At 37.9% G+C, this 20,590-nt stretch overlaps 1 pseudogene; it reads right to left on the bottom strand.

Moving 5' to 3' along the window:
• Window positions 1–11,403: 11,403 nt before the first annotated feature.
• Window positions 11,404–13,184, bottom strand: LOC109686053 (asparaginyl-tRNA synthetase pseudogene; annotated as a pseudogene).
• Window positions 13,185–20,590: the final 7,406 nt, after the last annotated feature.

Here is a 20,590-nt window from a genome sequence, read left to right as displayed (position 1 = left end):
AACTAAGGTCAGACCTACAATTACTGATATTTTAATCCCCTAAGCATTCTTCTTTTCAATAGATTAGGGATTCTTGTTGTTGGTTGTTGGATTTTTTGTTTTCTTGTTTTATGGTGGCACTGGGGTTTGAACTCAAGGTTTTGCACTTGCTAGGAGGCACTCTACTGCTTGAGCCATGTCCCCAGCCCTTTTTGCTTTGGCTGTTTTGGAGATAGGGTCTTATTTGCCAGTCTGGCTGGGCTGGATGGTGATTCTCTTGTTTTATGCTCCTCACCCCATCTGGGATGATAGGCAAGCACTCAGCCATTGTTTGAGATGGAATCTCTAGAACTTTTTGCCACGACTGGCCTGGAACCATGATCCTCTAGATCTCTGCCTCCTGAGTAGTCAGGATTACAGGCATAAGCCCTCACATCTGGCAATCGTTTCATTTTGGTAAACAACTGTGTATGTGGTAAGTGCTAAGATGTTTTTATCGTGATTATTGGAACCCATATTACAAAACAATATAAAGAAAAAAGTATTTTGTTCTTAAATGCCCAAGAACAAAGAATAATAGTGTTGAAAAGTCAAAATTACTAAAATATTAGGATTATTTATATCAGAGAAGAAGACTGAATCATGATTAATGTTACACATTATAGGATGAGAGTCTTCCCATGGAAAGAAATGGACTTTTTTCACACCATGGAAAGCTGGAGCTAGATATTAGGTAAAACTTTCAGACCACTTAGTTGCTGTCATCAATTAACTGTGTGGATATGTCTAATTAATACAGATTAACACACTGTCTCAGTTTTCTGAGAATTAAGATGGGGGAGCTAATCCCTGTCTTTTTTAATGCACAGGAATCTGAAACTCAAAAAAGAAAACAGATACAAAAAGCTTTTGAAAAGCTTAAAATCATTATACACAGCTAAATTACTACTATAAATTTATAGGACAAAAATGTTATTTTTTAACTTTGGAATAAATAGATCTGGGGGTAAATCTTCATCTAGCTTTCAAATCTAAATCTCTACTTACCTGGAATATTCACAAAAAAATGACTCACCTTTCAGATTTGTGATGACTTGTGTTTGTTTAAACACTTTGGTAATGTGGCATGAGTTTTATTGATATTTCACTGTCATTAGCTCATGATGTCGCATAAAACGATTACCTTAACTTCTCAGTACCTGACATTAAGATGCTATAGTGCTGTTATAGCACAGCTTTCATTCAGTCAATTTACATATCTTTTGCTTCTTGTACGGGCAGGACATGATGCTGGTTGTGAAAAGACTAACCAGGTCTTTTTTACAAAGAAGAATGTGAGCTTCAGGGAAGGTCAAAAAGCTACACTAAGAATTAAAGTTGTTTAGAAGTCATGCAAGAAACTAGAGGGATTAGAATGTTCCATTAGAATCCATGTAGAAACCAATAACAAAGATCTGGAAGGAAAATATGGCTAGAAACAAGTAAAACTGCTTTTCTGCATGTAGCCATCACTGCCAGTGACCACAGAGAAAGCAAGACAGGATAGTGGGCTTGACGCCTGTCATTTATGAGTTTTGGAATTAAGGGCTTTTTATGAACAGAGGCACAGGGTTCAGGCAAGAACCCAAAGTCTTCTCTGTGGAGAAAAGTCACAATGCATAGAATCAGTGATACTCATTCTCAATCTTAGTATCAGGGAAGTCATGTCTCAGAGACCCAAGTCCCTTTGTCCTTAAAGGGATGATCTTCCATGACAGTCACTCTTGTCCATTCTCCAGGAGGAAAACTGACAGGATTTCTTTCCCTTTTTGAAAGCCAATGAAAGCTGGCTGAGGGAAAACAGGAAATGGAAAAATTAGTACTATCTATCTCATGAAATACCTGCCATTGTTACCAAGGAGCTAACTGTCAGCTAAGATGTCAAGTCTCTTCCCGGAATACATATGCCCCCATGCCAACTCCACACTCATAGTCAAGCCAGCTTGTTTACTGGAAAACAGCAAAGCAAACAGTAAGTGATGTTCAGTGTATAGATATGAACTTTCCAGATAAGGAAATGAAGATTGATGGTAAGAAAGGAACTTGGTGGGGGTGGGGTTGGGGAGTGTCAGAGGAAGAATGGGAAATGGGGTGAGGAGTCTGGTTCATTATTTCCAAAACTACCACAGGAGAAATGCTCCTCTCCCATAGCCAAGGAACCAAAAATACTACAACCCAGGGAGCCAAGGCTTCAGAAAAAGTGAATCTCTTCTAAAGTGGCCCCTCCTTTCCTAGCTTCTCCCACATGTACATATTTCTCCCCCTCTCCAAAATTCAGCTGACAGATCAGTGGGCTAGGTCGTACTGTGGATTTGGGGAACTTTACTCATCTCTTCATCTTTCTATACGTGGGAGCTCACAAGGCTTAGGGCTGCATGCTGAAGTCACAGCCAGCCTGTGAGTAAGGTCATCTGCTTATTCATCTGCATTGCTGTATCAAGTATGCTGTCAAATTTAAACAAGACAATCTACTAAAATATCTGTCACAAGAAAACAGGTAATGACATCCAAATGATGGTGTGTGATTAGTTGACTCTACCAAGTATAGGGGGTAGTTACCTTAGTCGTTTTATTAAATATGAAGCAAAAGATTTATGTTATGGTGATAGAAGCAAGAACGCTGTGAAAGTGAGAAAATATGGCAACAGTATGCTGTACATCACCAATGGGATAATTATTTATCTAAAAAGTTGGCCTTCTTAGACTTCCAACATGCAGTGTATGAAATTCATTTATTCAAAGGAGACATCATAATAACCTGCTGGCTGGTAGTGATGGATAGGTTTTTAACCCAAATGACCACATCTTCAGTCTGCCTGTCATGGAAGGCCATGGAAAAAATGAAATTTTCCTTTCATAACTCTTGATGTTGAGAGAGGAAAAACCTGGAAGAATGATAAGAGGCTCATTCCAGTGGACAAATGGACATGGGGCTGAGAGAATGAGTGTGAATAAAAGTCATTGTTCCTTAACTAATGCTATTTTCACTTGTTACATTGAAAAACAATGGAGGTAAGGATGATTTCTGTCCCCTTTGTGTCTAAAAGTCCAAGTTCAAACTGTCACAAAAGCTGGAAAATTGTCAACACCATGTGAGTTAATTTACAAATCACCTCTTGCTGAAAAACTGGGGGAAAGTCTGGTGCAATCTTTGTCAATGAACTAAAACTTATCATACAAACACAGCAAGAAGAGAGATGCTGTACTGCTTTATTGATGAGAAAGACTTGCCTATGGATTTCCTCCTTTGAGGTTTAAAGGAATTCCTATTTCTCATTTACAGTCTATCAGAAAAAGTATATGACCTGTATTTTTTAATTTATATAAATCCACTCAATCAGCCTGGGTTGAAATTTAATGGATGTATCAGTCATCGTTGGTCCAGGGAGAGAGAAAAAGGCACCATCTACTATTGCATCTGCTTCTTCTATTACACTCCCTCCTGGTTATTGGTGTAGGTTTTCCCCCCAATCACTAACTCGGTTGCCTCGTTTCACGATTAAGCTGGGAGTCTTTGTGAAGTTGTTGCTTTAAAAGAAGAAATCTAAGTAAAAATAAACTGAGGAACGATCTCTGACTATTTGGATTTTTTTGGATTTTTGGGTTTTTTTAGCAACACTGGGGCTTGAACTCAGGGCTGCACACTTGCTAGGCAGGCATTCTACCACTTGAGTCATTCTGCCAGCTATTTCAGTTTTTATGATCTTTATTTTTCCATCTATGTTATGGCAACTTTATTCCACATTCAGCAAGTTGACAGTAACAAGATGGTCTCCTGATAAATTACTTCCCAGGGATTTTATCAGATAAATGAAGTATCACCATGGCAGGGTAAAATCAGCCCAATTGGTTGATAAAATGCTTCCTTTAGGAAGAATCTCACCTGAAATTGAGGACCATCTCCCTCTATGTCTCTCTCTCTCTCTCACACACACACACAGACACACACACACCATCTCTCTCATTTCCTTACACCCTAAAAAATGTCATCTGGGTTCTTATTCTACTCGCAAACTTCTATTCCCATGTTTTTCAAAAGGTAGGAAAAACTATGGATTTGAGAACATAGTAATCTGGAATCTAGGCTTTCCCCTTAGTTGATGTCTCCTACTTTTACTTCTACACTTCCTTTAATAATAATAATTAAATATTATATTTTTGTATTCCTCTTGTCATCCTAACATTCCAGGCAGGGAAGAAACCAGCAAGTGGCTAGGTTTCTGTCTTTACTTTGCTTTCCCTGTTGCTAATTTCAGAAAGTGAAGCCAGCAATTATAAGTAGTAGGAGACTGATAAGGAGTCGCACGTGCAAGAGAAATAGGTTCAATTCAAGCTTCCCTGACTAATCCTTATTATGACTCATTTTGGCTTCAGAATTTGTCGGTTGAGGTAAGAAGCTAATTTGGCTTTGAGAAGTGAAATCTCAGTTTTGTACTTTTCTTCTGGTGCTACTAACAACCCCATTATTAAGAGAAAGTGGGGGGAAGCTGTGAAATATTTATTGAGTGCCCACCCCCATCAAGCACTTTTTTCTTAACATCCTTTAAGCAGCAGCATAAATTTCTCTGGCTTTCAAACCCACATGGTCTACAACTGGACTATTTTGGTTCCCAGAATAAAATGCATTATTTAAAAAACCTGTACTCAATATGACAATCAGACTGGGACCCTGAGATTAACAGTCAGACAATTTGCAAGATCCTGACAGGAAATGGTAGCAGAATAGTGCTGATAAGTTTCTCTTAGCTACTTCATCCCTTTGTGCAAATATACTGCTCCATCTTATTGAACTCCTCAGTGAACATGCCTCTCCTCTTGGATTCTCTTCTGCCAAAATATACCAAGTTTTATCTCTATGTTTTAAGAAATTAAAGGAATCTGCCATCATGCCTGAACCAGCTGCGATATCCCAAAACAAAAGATGACCAGACCATGTTGCATGCAGTGTTTAAATACCATGCTGTTTATTAGTCTTGCTTTGGGGAAACCCCAAATGGTCACCTTACCTCCCCATTATGAAGCCATAAAAACACCTGTGATTTATTATTGCATTCTTCTTCTTCCCTATGAATGTGGTATGAAGTTCTTTATGGGAGGCTATTAAGCAACATGAATGATACTATTTGCTACTTACCCCATATAATTAATAACACCATAACTATCATAGAGCAGTATTTAAAGCAGCTAGCCTCCCACAAATATAGTTGATTTGACAAAACTGTCAATATCAAATTTCCAGAAGAACCACTAAAAGGTGATTTACATCTGAAACGTATAATCTGTTGCACAAATCCTTTTATTAACATTTATTCTTTAGTTTTAATGAAATTATTGGGCTCACAAATTTTCTACATAATTAGAACATCAACATTCTTAAAAACAAGTAGTAGCACTAATATCCTTCTGGGTATGTCTCTGACAAATTATAAGAATTCTCTTTTTCAAAATTTCTAACAAATATTTTGGTACATAGCTTTCTTTTTTTTTAACAGAGCTTTCTTTAAGAGATGACAGTCTGTGTCTTTAAAACATCTTCCATGAAATTGCTGATCAAATACAAATGAAATTAACATCCAGATCATATATTCTCAGTTCTTAAGAGAATAGAAAGAAAAAATCTGGAAATTTTCACCAAAAGAAAGAAAAAAAAAGAGGTAGTCACAGCAAGTGCAATGAGTACTTGAGTACTTACTCATTTACTAAATTTCTATTGTCATAGAAATAGACTCACTGCAGATTGTCCCTATTGAAACAAATATATTTGATATGATCTTAGGATAATGTAGGCTATTACATATTCCAGGCAAAGTTGACAAAAGCATATGATTTAACAAAAATCATTCACAGGTGAATATCCTAGCCCTGTCCAGATTAGATCAGAGAAACTCTTAACACCCTAACATCAGAAGACAAAAGGAGATAAACAAATGCTTAGGAAGACTCTTCCTTGTAGTCTTAAAACAAAAAGCGTTTGAAAAACTAAATGAGCACTGCACATCATGATGACTACAAGGCAATTACAGCAAGAACTGAAAAACTTATGTGTTCTTGCAGAGAATACAGTTTAAAAATTGTCTGAAGCACACAAGGGAGGGGTGAGGATAGGTAAGACACCTAAAAAACTAGCTAGCATTTGTTGCCCTTAATGCAGAGAAACTAAAGCAGATACCTTAAAGCAACTGAGGCCAATAGGAAAAGGGGAACAGATACTAGAGAAAAGGTTAGATCAAAAAGAATTAACCTAGAAGGTAACACCCACACACAGGAAATCAATGTGAGTCAATGCCCTGTATAGCTATCGTTATCTCAACCAGCAAAACCCCTTGTTCCTTCCTATTATTGCTTATACTCTCTCTACAACAAAATTAGAAATAAGGGCAAAATAGTTTCTGCTGGGTATTGAGGGTGGGGAGAGGGAGGGGCAGAGTGGGTGGTAAGGGAGGGTGTGGGGGCAGGGGGTAGAAATGAACCAAGCCTTGTATGCACATATGAATAATAAAAGAAAAATGGAAAAAAAAAGCAACTGAGGCCAATTTGAAAAGGGGACCAGGAAGTATAGAAAAGGTTAGGTCAAAAAGAATTAACCTAGAAGGTAACACACACGCACAGGAAATCAATGTGAGTCAATGCCATGTATAGCTATCCTTATCTCAACCAGCAAAAGCCCTTGTTCCTTCCTATTATTGCTTATACTCTCTCTACAACAAGATTAGAAATAAGGGCAAAATAGTTTCTGCTGGGTATTGAGGGGGTGGGTGGGAGAGAGAGGGGGCGGAGTGTGTGATAAGGGAGGGGGTGGGGGCAGGCGGGAGAAATGACCCAGGCCTTGTATGCATATGAATAATAAAATTTAAAAAATATATACTCTAATCTATAAATGTAATACAATACATTAATAGAAGCAAAGAGAAAAACCACTTCGTCATTTCAATATATGCAGAAAAGCCTTTGATATGATCCAACACCCCTTCATGATAAAAGTTCTAAGAAGGCTAGAAATAGAAATACCTCAGTATTCTAAAGGCTATATATGACAAACCAGTAGCCCGCACCATACTTAATGGAGAAAAACTGAAACCATTTCCCCTAAAATGAAAAATGAGACTAGGGTGCTAACTATCCCACTCCTATTCAACATAGTACTGAAATTCCTATCCAAAGCAATTAGGCAAGAAGAAGAAATAAAAGGAATACAAATAGTTGAAGAACTAGTCAAAATATCCCTATTTGCAGACAACATGATCCTATACCTTAAAGACCCTAAAAACTCTACCTGAAAGCTCATAGACACCATAAAAAGCTCGGTGGCAGGACACAAAATCAACTTACAAAAATCATTAGTTTTTTTTATACACCAACAATGAACAAACTGAGAAGGACTATATGGAAATAATTACATTCACAGTAGCCTCAAAAACATTAAATACCTAGGAGTAAATTTAACAGAGGATGTGAATGACCTCTACAAGAAGAACTACAAATCTCTGAAGAAAGAGTCTAAGGAAGACTACAGAAATTGGCAAGATCTCCTGTGCTAATGGATTGGTAGAATCAACATAGTAAAAATGGCTATACTATCAAAAGCAATCTACATGTTTAATGCAATTCCTATCAAAATCCCAATGATATTCATCACAGAGATTGAAAAATCTACCCTAAAGTTCATTTGGAAATACAAGAGACCACAAATAGCCAAAGCAATACTCAGCAAAATAACAATGCTGGAGGTATCACATACTCGAACTAAAACTATATTATAAAGAAATAGCAATAAAAACAGCATGGTATTGGCACAGAAACAGATATGAAGACCAGAGGAACAGAATAAAGGACCTGGATATGAATCCACACAGCTATACTCACCTGATTTTTGACAAAAGCTCCAAAAACACATGATGGAGAAAAGACATCCTCTTCCACCAGTGTTCCTGGGAAAAGTGGTTATCTGCTGGCAGAAAACTGAAACTAGATCCATATTTATCACCCTGTACTAGTATCAATTCAAAGTGTATGAAGGACCTCAATATCAGACACAAAACTCTGAAGTTAGTACAGGAAAGAGCAGAAAAGTCTCTGGAAGCAATAATTTGGGGGATTCCACCTCACCCCTGTTATGGATATCATCAAAAACACCAGCAACCACAAATGTTGGCAAGGATGTTGGGAAAAAGAAACCTGCATACACTGCTGGTGGGAATGGAAGCTAGTACAACAACTTTGGAAAGTAATATAGAAGCTTCTTTACAAATTAAGCATAGATCTACCATATGATTCAGCAATCCCACTCCTGAGGATATACCCAAGGGAATGCTACTCAGCTTACTCCAGGGGAACTTGCACACACAGGTTTATTGAGGCTCCATTCACAAATGCAGTAATATTATTGACTTGGGTTGCACACTAAAGGGAGAACACAAACAGGAGGAATAGGGAAAGGTAGGAAACCCAAAATTTGAAAGTGTTTGATGTCCCCACTTCAGAGGAGCTAATACATTAACCTTAAAGTGACAGAGGTCAATATAGGAAGGTGACCTGGAAGTAGTGAAGATGTCAAGGGGAGATGAATTGATTAGGGTTGTAATACACTTGTGCATGGAAGCAGTGCTAGAATTCTCTCTGTATAGCTGTCCTTATCTCAACTGGCAGAACTGCTATATCTTTCTTATTATTCCTTATGTCTACACTTTAACAAAATTAGAGAAGAGGGTAGAACAGGTTCTGCCTAGAAGAGAGGAGGGTAGGGTGAGAAGGAAGATGTGGGGGCAGGGGGATGAAATGGCACAAAGAATGCATACACGTATGAATAAATGAATAAGAAAAAATAAAATGTGAGAGCAATTTATATGAGTTTATATTTTGTTATTAGATATTTTATAGAGTTATAATTTCAAAGTGTTGTTCTGTCCATTATGGGAAATAATGATAGTATTTATATTACTTTACCTTGATTTTGCTTTCTGCATCTAAATCTGTTGAATAGAATAGCCAGAAAATGGGGTTCACAGTGATATTTTCTTATTTGCTCCTGACTTTCAAACCAAATCTTATAGAACTTTTAACCATGAAACCTGCATTCCCATATTCACTTGAAGCAAATTATAACAGACTTTTTACAAAAGCCTTTCCACTTTGCTTTGCACTTAAAGAAAAGTGCAGTAAACTACAGTTTTCATTTCTGTGTCTTCACAAATAGTCTCTTCTAAATGAAATTTACTCTTCCCTTTCTCCTCACTTTATTTTAAGTGATCTCTGGAGTCACTTGCAGATTCTTTGAAAGCTATTTCTGGTCTGATAATGCAAACTGACTGTTGACTCCATACAGAGTTTCCAGCTTCCTCCCTGACCACAAGGCACACAGCAAGAAAGCCTATTCTCAGGAAAATGTGCCCTTCAGGCTTTCTAGGTTCTAAGGATCCAGCAATGAGCAAGACGGATGCCTGTTTTCTTTCCTCATTGATGTTCAAACCCTCCAGGAATGTGATAGTCCACAAATTGTTAAATAATTTGTTCATGTTACATTATACCACTATTTTGTGTGAGGAAGGAAATTGCACGGTGCATGAAATAGTAGACTTTAAAATATTTATTTTTCATTGTGATTTTCACATAATTATTATATATATGTTTTCAGTACAGTGTGATAATTCAGTATATACATGCAATATTTAGTGATCGGGTCAGGATTAGGAGAATTTCTATGTCCTGATCAGTGTTCTTTCTCTATTTATGGCCTTCATATACCTGTCTTTGTTTTCATTTATAAAGTATATACTAGGATTTTGTGGGTAAGGTTCACCTCACCTTAGTGTAGAACATTAGAATTTATTACCCCTGACTAACTGTGTATTGTTTCTTTTTATCCAGCCTCCCTCTATCTCTCTTATCCCTAGAGTTCCTTGTTTTAATAATTACTATTCTACTTTATTCTTGGTAATCAAATTATAAACTACCACATATGATGGAGAACATGTGGCGTTTGTCTCTCTGTATCTATATAATTTCACTTAATCTGATTTTAATATTTAGCAGTGTCTCTTTGAACAGATTGGAAGAAAGGGCATGTAAAATCCCCAGGTGTCAGTCTTTGGCAGCATCAATCTTGGTTTTCAGTACTGAGGTTGGCCTCTCTTACTGTGAGAATTCACAACTTGGCTGTTACCCCAGGTTTTCACCTCCACCCTGCCTCTCCCCATTCCCATTTGGCTCCATATGGATAACTCATAAATCCTTCACTTATATTCATTGATCTTCACCACTATGTTATCCTTCCTTCCTATAGACTTTGAAACTCTGCAAAGTGGCCAGAGTCTCCTCAGAGAGCTGCTACTATTTCCTTGGACTAATAAGAAAATTGGCCATTATTTAGCTCTGCTAAAATGGTCCCAAATGTATGCTCAGAGAATTTGTTTGAATATGATGGCATCTACTCAGCTCATGATTTTTATTTTGCCACTCACCTGTGGCCAAATCCTCTTCCATCTGTTTAAATTTTTAATCAAATGTAGCTGTGTTAGTGAAGCTATTTTAGCCACTTTATCATTACCATTTTTATTATTATTTATTATTAGCAGTATTGGTAGTTGAACTCAAGACCTCACACTTGATAGGCAGATAATATTACTTCACCAACCCTTTTTACTTGTACTGGACTGCCCATCTTCATGGTACTGACATGAGCTTTAGGTTTCAATAGAGAGAGAACTGGAGTTGGTGGCAACAGTCAACGTGTTGCCTGGTTGATCACTACCTCAGTTATGGTTTTACAAGGGGTTCCAAAGAAGTTGTTATTTTTGCAGAGAATTTCTAATTGCTGTTTGCAGAGTCATTGTTACCTTTCCTAATTGTAACTTTTACCTCATTCTCTGGAATCCAATAAGTCTCAGGAGGAGAAATTTTTTTTGTTTTGCAATTTAAAAATCTATTTTATTGACTATTAGAGCAGTTATAAACATCTAGTATAAATTAACTAGAATAGTGATTAAAAAGTTTAATTAATGTAGTCACATTAGCTTTTACAATTAAAAACCAGTTACTAAATGGAATTTTTTTATTCAGCCTAAAGAAAGATTTCAATTCAGTATAACAACTTTATTAAATCAACTAAGACCTGAAAAGGAATATTTTCCTCTATAAAGCTCAGTAAAGCACCAAGAATAAGATGAGCATTTACCACAGGTTAAATGACAAGAGAGGAAAAAAAGCCAACATTTTATTTTTGGTTGCTAAACATTTCTGAAAAGCTACACAGGGAAGTGATCTATTGATTAAAGACAAGTAAAATACACTATCTTATCTTGTCTCAGAGTTTGAGAGGACCTTTGCAACCATTTGGTTCAGTGTCTTCATTTCTTCTTCTTCTTTTTTTGAGATGGGGACTCACAGTGCTGTCCAAGCTGGCCTCAAACTCCTGGGCTCAAGCAATTCTTAGGCCTCAGTTTCCTGAGAACCTGCGACTAAAAGCCCAGTTGTTTCTTTTTTTCTTCATTGAGGTAATAGAAAGTCCACTTGCTTTAAGTACCACTTCTTGAGGGAGTTAATCTTTCCATGAAATGCTTTTGGGTTTCTAAAAACAAAGCATCATCATTTCTATTTCTCATATGTTGTATCTTACAGCACAAAAAATTACATATTGAAATCTATACTTCTATAATTTAAACACTGCACTCTTCTGTGTACAAATTCATGTGGAATGCCTGTGCATAGGGTACTTTTCCTTCACCAACCTTTCAGTTATAAAAGACATGAATGAGTAAATCTTGGAAAAGGGGTAACATCTTTGATATTGTCAACTACCAAGATGCACTGTAAATAGCGTTCAAATCCCATCCCAAAACCTCCATGTGGCACAGATCCAAATCGATGAAGATCCAGATACCATTGGTAGGCTTCTGTAAGTCCTGATCTGGCCAGTCTCTGCTCTAAGAAGTGATATCGCTCTTCCCTGAGGCTGCCTCCAATGAGCTCCCTGACTCCAGGAACCAAAAGATCAACAGCAGCAACTGTGTGGTGAGGGCCATCTTCATTATCCCTCATGTAGAAAGGCTTGTGTGCCAGTGGATAGTTAATGACAAAGACTGGTATGTTGCTGCAGTGCTTCACCAGGTACTTCTCATGCTCAGTTTGTAGATCAACACCCCACTCAGGAGTGAAGGTGAAGTTTTCAGATGCTTGCTTTAAGATCTCTACTGCCTCCGCATAAGAAATGGTTAAGAAGTTGTTTTTAAGCATATGTTCTAATCTGTCCTTGTGTCCAGGAGCTATGAACTTGTGACAGAGTTCAACATCTTTGGGACAACTTGAGAGAACCATCATTGTTGTAGCCTTGAAGAGTCCCTCCATAACCTGCACGAGATCTTGAAGGCTCTCAACAAATCTCTGCTTCTACCATATAAAACTCTGCTAGGTGTCTTCGGCTCTGAGAGTTCTCAGCTCAGAATGTAGGACCAAAGGTAAACACCCGAGTAAAAGCTCCTGACATTACTTCTAGGTGAAGCTGTCCTGAGACTGTTAAGAAAGCAGGAACATTGAAGAAATTCTCCTTTGGCACCTTTGTTTTCCTTGAAGGCTCAACTTGAAAAAGCTCTCCAGCCCCCCTCACAGTCATTGGATGTGATTACTGGGGTATGAATATGCACAAAACCACTGTCCTTAAAGAAGGAATGAATAGCAGCTGTGGCTTCACTGAGAACCCTCAATATAGAGGCCAGAGCATCAGTCCTCCGCCTGAGGTGAGGATACTGTCTCAAGTACTCCAGAGGATGCCTGTCTTTATATTTGATAGGGAAAGCCTTGGCATCACAATTTCCAACAACTTCAAGTTTTTCTGCCTTCAATTCCACATTTTGCCCTCTGGATGGGCTTTTTAACCAGCTGTCCCTGGGCTTCCAGCAGATCTTCCGAAAGCCAGGTCTCTACTGTCAAAGCTTGAATCAGCAACAACCTGAAGGCTCTCCAAAGAGGACTCATCATTTACATGTAGAAACAAGACTTCCTTCTGGGATGGGGCTGAACGAATCCATCCCTGAACCTTCACGTGCTCCCCACTTGCGCCCCGGGCCCTGAGGGCGTCCTGCACGCTCAGTTTGGCAGTAGCTCTTGGCCTCGCGCACGGAGCCAGCCGAGGAGCAGGAGCGCAGGGCTTGCAACAGGCACTGGGCCCCGAGCATTGCGCGATCGCCCCGGGCCTCTGCCGGCCCAGCCGAGGCCCCAGCAAACTCCTACACGATCTGCAGACCCTCCCTTTCAGCTGCCCTTGCTTTGGGCCACAGCCCTGCCTTCGCACGCTCTAGGGCCCTCAGGTGGCTCTGTTGCTTTTAGGGATCCTCAGCTCGGTGTCCACAGAACCTCTCCTCTGCCTTCCTCTTCCCAACAAGGCGGAATGGAGCCGGCACACTCAGCTACCTCCACGAAAAAAACCACGCTGCTGAGTAGCCAGAGCAACCAACTGCAGAGAACTAATTGTAAAACCAGGAGGAGAAATTTAAAGGGGCAAAAACAAATTCAGAGATGAACAAAATAGATTTAATCTGGTCAGTAACCAGTGCCTTCCTTAAAGAGATGTCTAAACAGGAGAAAAAAAACCGTTATATATATGTAGTGTTCATTGTTATCAACAGTAGATAAGGCATCCTCTAGATAATGGAGGATTAATGTATCCTACCCTAGAACATTTCAGCAACATTGTTCTCCATGAATCTATATGTAGGGAATCTCAAATAATGTAAATATCCCTTCATGCTGTCAATAATGTCTCTCTCCAATCTTCCTGGCCCTCTTTTCCAAATCCTGCTGTGGTCCCCATCCCTTGGAATAGTAGACAATTTTCCTTGTTCCACATTATTCCTTGGTTGCCATAGACTTGACTTTGATGTGTTAAATGTGGTTGTTGTTCATTCTCATTTAATTTAATTTATTATTAAATTATGAGAGAAAGTTTCTCTCTCTTTCTCTCTCTCTCTTTCTCTCTCTCTCTCTCCTTATTTGCCTCTACACCAGACTCCATTTGCCCGTTTCCTCTACCACACCAAGGTAGGAAGAATGTGTCTTCTGTAAAACAGGTCATAGAAACATATTTAGACAACTTTCTGATTTTTGTCTTGTAGTTGGCCATAAAAAATCTTTCACCCACCTTGTTTGATAGTAGATCATTGCAGAGGATCCTGCATTGTGCTCAGGAGGGAGCAGTAGTGCACAGATAGGCAAGGGCAAATAAGAATAGAAAGAGATTGGCTTTATCTAGTTTCATCCTCTAGTTGTGTTAGCAGTAGATAAGGTTGTTTTGTTTCAATCCTACTTCAAAACAGTTGTCCATGATGTATTTCATTTAAGCATGGGAACAGATAGGTCACCCTGGTCTTTGGTTCTTCAATCTAAAGTATCTTCTGTCACATAAATGTGCTACACTTTTACCTTGTTAACCTGATGATTGGTGTAGGGGTTTTTCACACGAACTGTTAGCATAGACAGAAAAGGGATCAGCCCCTTTTCTGCCCATACACTGTTAAGATGGAATTGGACATGTGGGTCTTGGGTGGTGATAAAGTGAGAGTCAAATGCATTAAGGGACTAGTATTAAGTAAAATGTACCTTCCTGTTGCAGAAATACTCTTGTTAAACTTCCCTCCAAAGAACTTGAGAGGCCTGAGACCTCCAATTTATGTGTTACTACTGCCCTCATGTGTCTCCATTTGGAACTGCAGCAATCAATCAGGAGACAAGTCTCAGAAATGGTGAAAACCAGCACCCATGTCCAGTTTTCAGAATGTCCTCCAGTTCCTGTGACACTGAGGAGTGTCTTGGGAAGCAGACAACCAGAAGAGTGTTGGTTGATGGGAACTAACTAATATGGCCAAATATTTACTGGCATTTCTTGTGCCTTCCCTCCCTTAATTGTAGGCTTCAGACAAGCTATACAGTGCAGCAAAAGATATGGGGTCTCACAACTGGTGTCATTTTATAAAACTATGACCTGCATTTTGGTTGTTTTACTCTTCTTCTGTTATCTCCTCTTCCTCCTTCTTCATTCGCTCCTTCTTTTTCCTCTCTTCTCTTCATCCATTTTTCTTTTACTTTCTCCTCTTCTACTCCTCCTGTAGGATTTCTCTTCTCCTTCAACTTTTCCATTTTTCTGTCTTCAACCACTTCCACTTTGTCCCTCCTTCCCTTCCCTTCTTCATTTTCTTCTTTTTGCTTCCCAGGATCATTTGCCTTCTTTCTTAACCTCCTCTACCTCTACTTCTTGTTTCTCTTTCTCTCTCCTTTCTATTTTCCCTTCATTCCCTTTCCTTTCTCTTTGCCACCTTTCCTGTTAGCTTGCCCTTCTTCAAATTTCTCTTCCTATTTTTCTTCTTGTATTTTTCTCCTTCTCCACCTCCTCTTCCTTATTCTTCCTCCTTTTCTTGTTTTCCTTCTCATCTTCTGATGATCTTCTCCTTTCCTGCTCCTCCTCTTCCTCTTCTTACTTCTTCTTGTCCTACTACTCCTCTTTTTATTTCTGAAACCCCCCTGTCCCTTGTTTCTTCCCTTACCTATGGAAAGGCTCATATTGACCAGAATTGCTTTCTTGTATTAATGAAAAACTGAGGTCTGCTCAGAGTGACTTTGGGAAAGACCTTCATGACTTCTCAAGACTTGGGGTCACACAGCCCCACTTCTGTCCCTCACTAGACTTTTGTAAGATGATTTTAGCAACAAAAAAACAGGTCATCAGGGATGACTTCACATACAAGGAAATAGTATTTTAAAGGGAACTGAACTCTCATAGTTTGTACTATTCACAGTAGCCAAGATATGGAATGAGCCTAGCTACACTTGAACAGATGAATGGATAAAGATAATATGGTGTTGGGCCATGGCTTAAGCTTTGAGCACCTGCTAACCATGGTCAATGGCCTAACTTCAAACACCAGTATTACAAAAAATGAAAGTCATAAAAAACAGTTTCTGGGGCTCTGGTAAGGTGGAAGCACAGTAACATCACCTGGCATCTAACCTCATGGAATACTTTATTGGTCTGCTATTCCCCCACCTATTTCCATCCAGAACTGCTAAGGAAGTTAGCTCTGGTAGACAGCAGTTTTGATTCTAATAACATTTTATGAGCTTTACAGTAGCCGTTCTCAGATGCAGGTAATTGGACTCTAGTATGGAAGCTGAAATGTAAAGTTATGTGTAGTCCCATTCATGATTGTTAAAACAGTAGAGAAACTAGTGAGAGAAATTACACCCAAACCAAAGGCATCACAGAAACCTCCATGAGGCAAAAGATGGATTCCTGAGGTCTGGATGAACAATGTTACCAGCCAGTGTTCCAACTATGAAATTGTGGCAGCTCAGACCTAAGCAGTTGGAGGTGAAGCAGAGCACAGCAGTTCAGACCAGGAAACAACAGTGTTAGTGCAGAAAATAACACACTGTATGTTGGTAGAGACCTGAAAGATGAAAGAAGCTCAAGTTAAATGGGAAGTGAATGAGACTTGAGGATTGAGAGCCCAGACCACAAAAGCCCTCACTGCAGTTTGTATTCAAATCACCATGTCCCATCATGGGAAACCAGTCCATGGCTGTGAGTAGGCACAATTCCAGAGCCAAGTCTCCCGTATGCTGCCACTCACTGGATTGAAGTTTTAGACTTGAGGAAAAAGACAAGCTGATTTGGAAAACAATTGAAATTCTGACTTAAATTTTTTTTGTTTTCGTTTGTATTGATTTATTTTTCTACACTTGATTTGGGTAACGTTGTCCTCTTTTTCATTTTCTCTTTAGTTCTACTTTTCTTTTTTGCAGACTACACATTTGTGCCATGACACACACCTTTCAGTATTAAATTTTGACCTGTATCTTTGTTTTTGCTCTCTTATTTTTATCACTTATTTATTCTTTACTTCTGTTTAGAAATAGAACAGCTCTCTTAATTGTATTTCTCTTGTCTGTATTTCCTCATTCATAGTCCTTTTTTGTTGCCGATACATTTACCAGGTAACTAGGTTGCCAAATACTTTGTGTTTGTGTATTTTTCTAATTTTTTCTTCTTCCTTTATTCCTCAATAAAATATAAACTATATATTCCTTACCTATCACATTCTTCTCTATCATTAATCTCTTCTATTAACCTTTGCTGCTACTCCTTCTTTCCTAGTCACAAAATATACCCAGTGTTATTCTTTGGCATTATCTCTCTAACTACTTCCAATTACAACCATTATTACCTAAGTTCATACAGATCACAAAGAGTTCTCTTTGAACCTATATTTATCTAATGATACTTGAACAGTACCATGATTGATCTTCATTGGGGTTTCTGTAATCTTGAGGTTGTGGTTTATCAGCTGTCATAGTTGCTGCAGCTAAGCTTCTCCATGAGTGGAGAAGACTCTGACACAATAATAGTGAGAGACTTCAATATCATTCTTTTACCAACAGACAGGTTACCCAGACCAGTAATTTAAAAAGAAACTGTATGATTAAATGACACAACAGTTCAAATGGACTTTGAAAACATCTACAGAGTATTTCATCTAGCAGCTACAAAATATACAATTCTTTTCGGCAGTCTGTGGAATTTATTCCAAAATAATTCATATTTTACAACAAAAATCAAGTCTCAACAATTATAAGAAATTTGAAATATCACAGTGTATTATATCAGACCACACTGGAATGAAAGTAGAAATCAGGATCAAAAGAAAACAGAAAAGGTTCTAGTAAATTTTTTCCTTTTATTTACACCCATGCAAATTGTTTAGTTTCCATATGGAAATGGGTGCAAATAAAAGGAAAAAATTCACTAGTACCTTTGGGATAGAGGATTGTTATTCACAACATACCAGTCCTCAAAACTCAAAGACAAAAATAACAAATAACCCAATTAATAAATGGTCAAATGTATTGAACAAGTAGTTCTCAGAATAGGAACAAATAGAATATAAGCACAAGGGGAAATGTTAAATATCTGTAACCATAAATAAAATGTAATGTAAAATAAAATGACACAGAGATTCCTTTTCATCTCAGTCACAATGGCTATATTGAAGACAAACAGCAAATGTTAGCAAGGGTGTGGATGGGATTGTAAAGTAGTGCAGCTTCTATGGAAATCAAATGAAAGTTCATCCAAAAGCTAAAAATAGACCTGCTTTAACACTATTGGGCATAAATCTGAAGGAGTATAAGCCAGCACACATAGCGACACCTGTGAATTCATATTTATCATGGCACTTTTCACAATATTCAAAATATGCAATCATGCCAGATGCCCAACAAGTGATGGATGAAGAAAATGTAATTATACACAATTATTCAATCATAAAGAAGAACAGAATTATGTCATTTGAAGAAAAATGGATGGAACTGCAGATCACTATATTAAGTGAAATAAATAAAGCTCAAAAATTCAGATATTTCAATCATATTAGGAATCAACACCTAAAATGTTAATATTAACATTAATAATGTAACATGAGAATTGAAAGGGAATGTGTAGGAGCAAATGAAATCAGCAGAATGGGAGAGGAGAGGGTACTAAAGGGTGAAGAAGTTAAAAATATATACATATTAAAGACAGCATAATGAAACCCACTGAATACACTTTGACAAAGGTGAAAGGAGAATGGTAGTACTAAAGTGAATATAACTTTACATGTGCTACACACATCTATGATGTTTTCTACCTGAAATTCCCTTGCACAATTAATAATATATAAAAAAAGAAAATCAAAAAAATGCATAAAAAGAAAAGACAAAGTGGTATTTATACATAATGGACTATTATTCAGTCACAAAATATTAGATCCTGTCATTTGCAACAAAATGGGTGGAACATTAAGGATTTTGTGTTAAGTAACATAAGCCAGACACAGCATGACAACTATTGTCTTGTTTTTTTCTTTATGTTCATTCATTTATTTCTATTATTATTCAGTTATTCACGTGCATACATTGTTTGGGTCATTTCTTCCCCGACCCCCTGCCCCATGCTCTCCCACGTTTCCCCCTTGCTTCCAGGCAGAACTTGTTCTGCCCTTATATCTAATCTTGTTGAAGAGAACACATAGGCATAATAAGGAAGACAAAATGTTTTTTCCAGTTGAGTAAAGGATAGCTATACAGAGAGAGTCCTAGCATTGCTTTCATGTACAAATGTGTTAGAACCCAAGTTGATTCATCTATAACTGATGTTTACCTTGGTTCCTGATCCTCTTCTCATGTTAACCTCTATCGCTTTAAGGTTTCTGTATTAGTTCCTCTGGAAGGGGACATCAAACACTTTAATGTTTTAGGTTTTCTACCTATTCCCATATCTGCCATATGTGCTGTTGCCTTGTCATCTAATTCAAGTCCAATCACGTTGTTGTATTTGCCCTAGATCCACATATGAGGGACAACATATGATTTTTGGTCTTCTGAGCCTGGTTAATCTCACTCAGAATGATGTTCACCAGTTCCATCCATTTACCTGAAAATAAGATTGCATTCTTCTCCATGACTGAATAAAATTCCATTGTGTTTAATACCACATTTTCTTGATCCATTCGTCAGTAGTGGGGCATCTTCGTTGTTTCCATAACTTGGATATTGTGAGTAGTGCTGCAATAAACATGGGTGGGCAGATGCCTTTGGAGTAACCTGTGTTACAATCCTTTGGGTATATCCCCAGGAGTGGGATTACTGGATCATATGGCAGATTTATGATTAGATTTTTAAAAAGCCTCCAAATTTTTTTCCAGAGTGGTTGCACCATCTTGCATTCCCACCAGAAGTGGACTAGGGTTCCTTTTTCCTCACATCCTTGCTAGCACATGTGTTGGTGGTATTTTTGATGATAGCTATTCTAACAAAAGTGACTTGGAATAATAGTGTGGTTTTGATTTGCATTTCCTTTATGGCTAGAGATGGTGAGAATTTTTTCATATGTTTTTTAGCCATTTCACTTTCTTCTTTTGAGAAAGTTCTGCTTAGTTTTGGTTCAGTTAACCATTTCTTTATTGGTTCATTAATTTTAAGAGAGTTTAGTTTGTTAAGTTCCTTGTATATTCTTGTTATCAGTACTTTGTCTGATGTATAGCTGGCAAATATTTTCTCCCACTCTGTGGGTGGTATCTTCAGTTTAGACCATTTCTTTTGTTGTGCAGAAGCTTTTTAATATTATAAAGTTCCATTTGTCCATTCTTTCTCTTAATTGCTAGATTGCTGGGGTTCTATGAGGAAGTCTTTGCCTATACCTATTAGTTCCAGAGTGTTTATTGCTCCTACTTGTACTAACTTCAGAGTTTCAGGTCTGATATAAAGGTCCTTGAACCATTTTGAGTTGATACTAGTACAGGGTGATAGACCTGGATCTAGTTTCATTTTCCTGCAGAAGGATAACCACTTTTCCAAGCAATGTTTGTTGAAGAAACTCTCATTTCTTCATCATATATTTTTGGCACCTTTGTCAAAAATGAGGTGGTTCTGTGGATACATATCTGGGTCCTCTGTTCTGTTCCACTGGTTTTCATGTCTGTTTTTGTGCCAATACCATGCTGTTTTTATTGATGTAACTTTGTAATGTAGTTTGAAGTCAGGTTCTGTGATA

This window comes from Castor canadensis, chromosome 13, assembly GCF_047511655.1.
Source record: "Castor canadensis chromosome 13, mCasCan1.hap1v2, whole genome shotgun sequence".
Classification (NCBI taxonomy): Eukaryota; Metazoa; Chordata; class Mammalia; order Rodentia; family Castoridae; genus Castor; species Castor canadensis.
The sequence above is the reverse complement of the archived record's forward strand: the minus strand, read 5'-3'. Positions and strand labels throughout refer to the sequence as shown.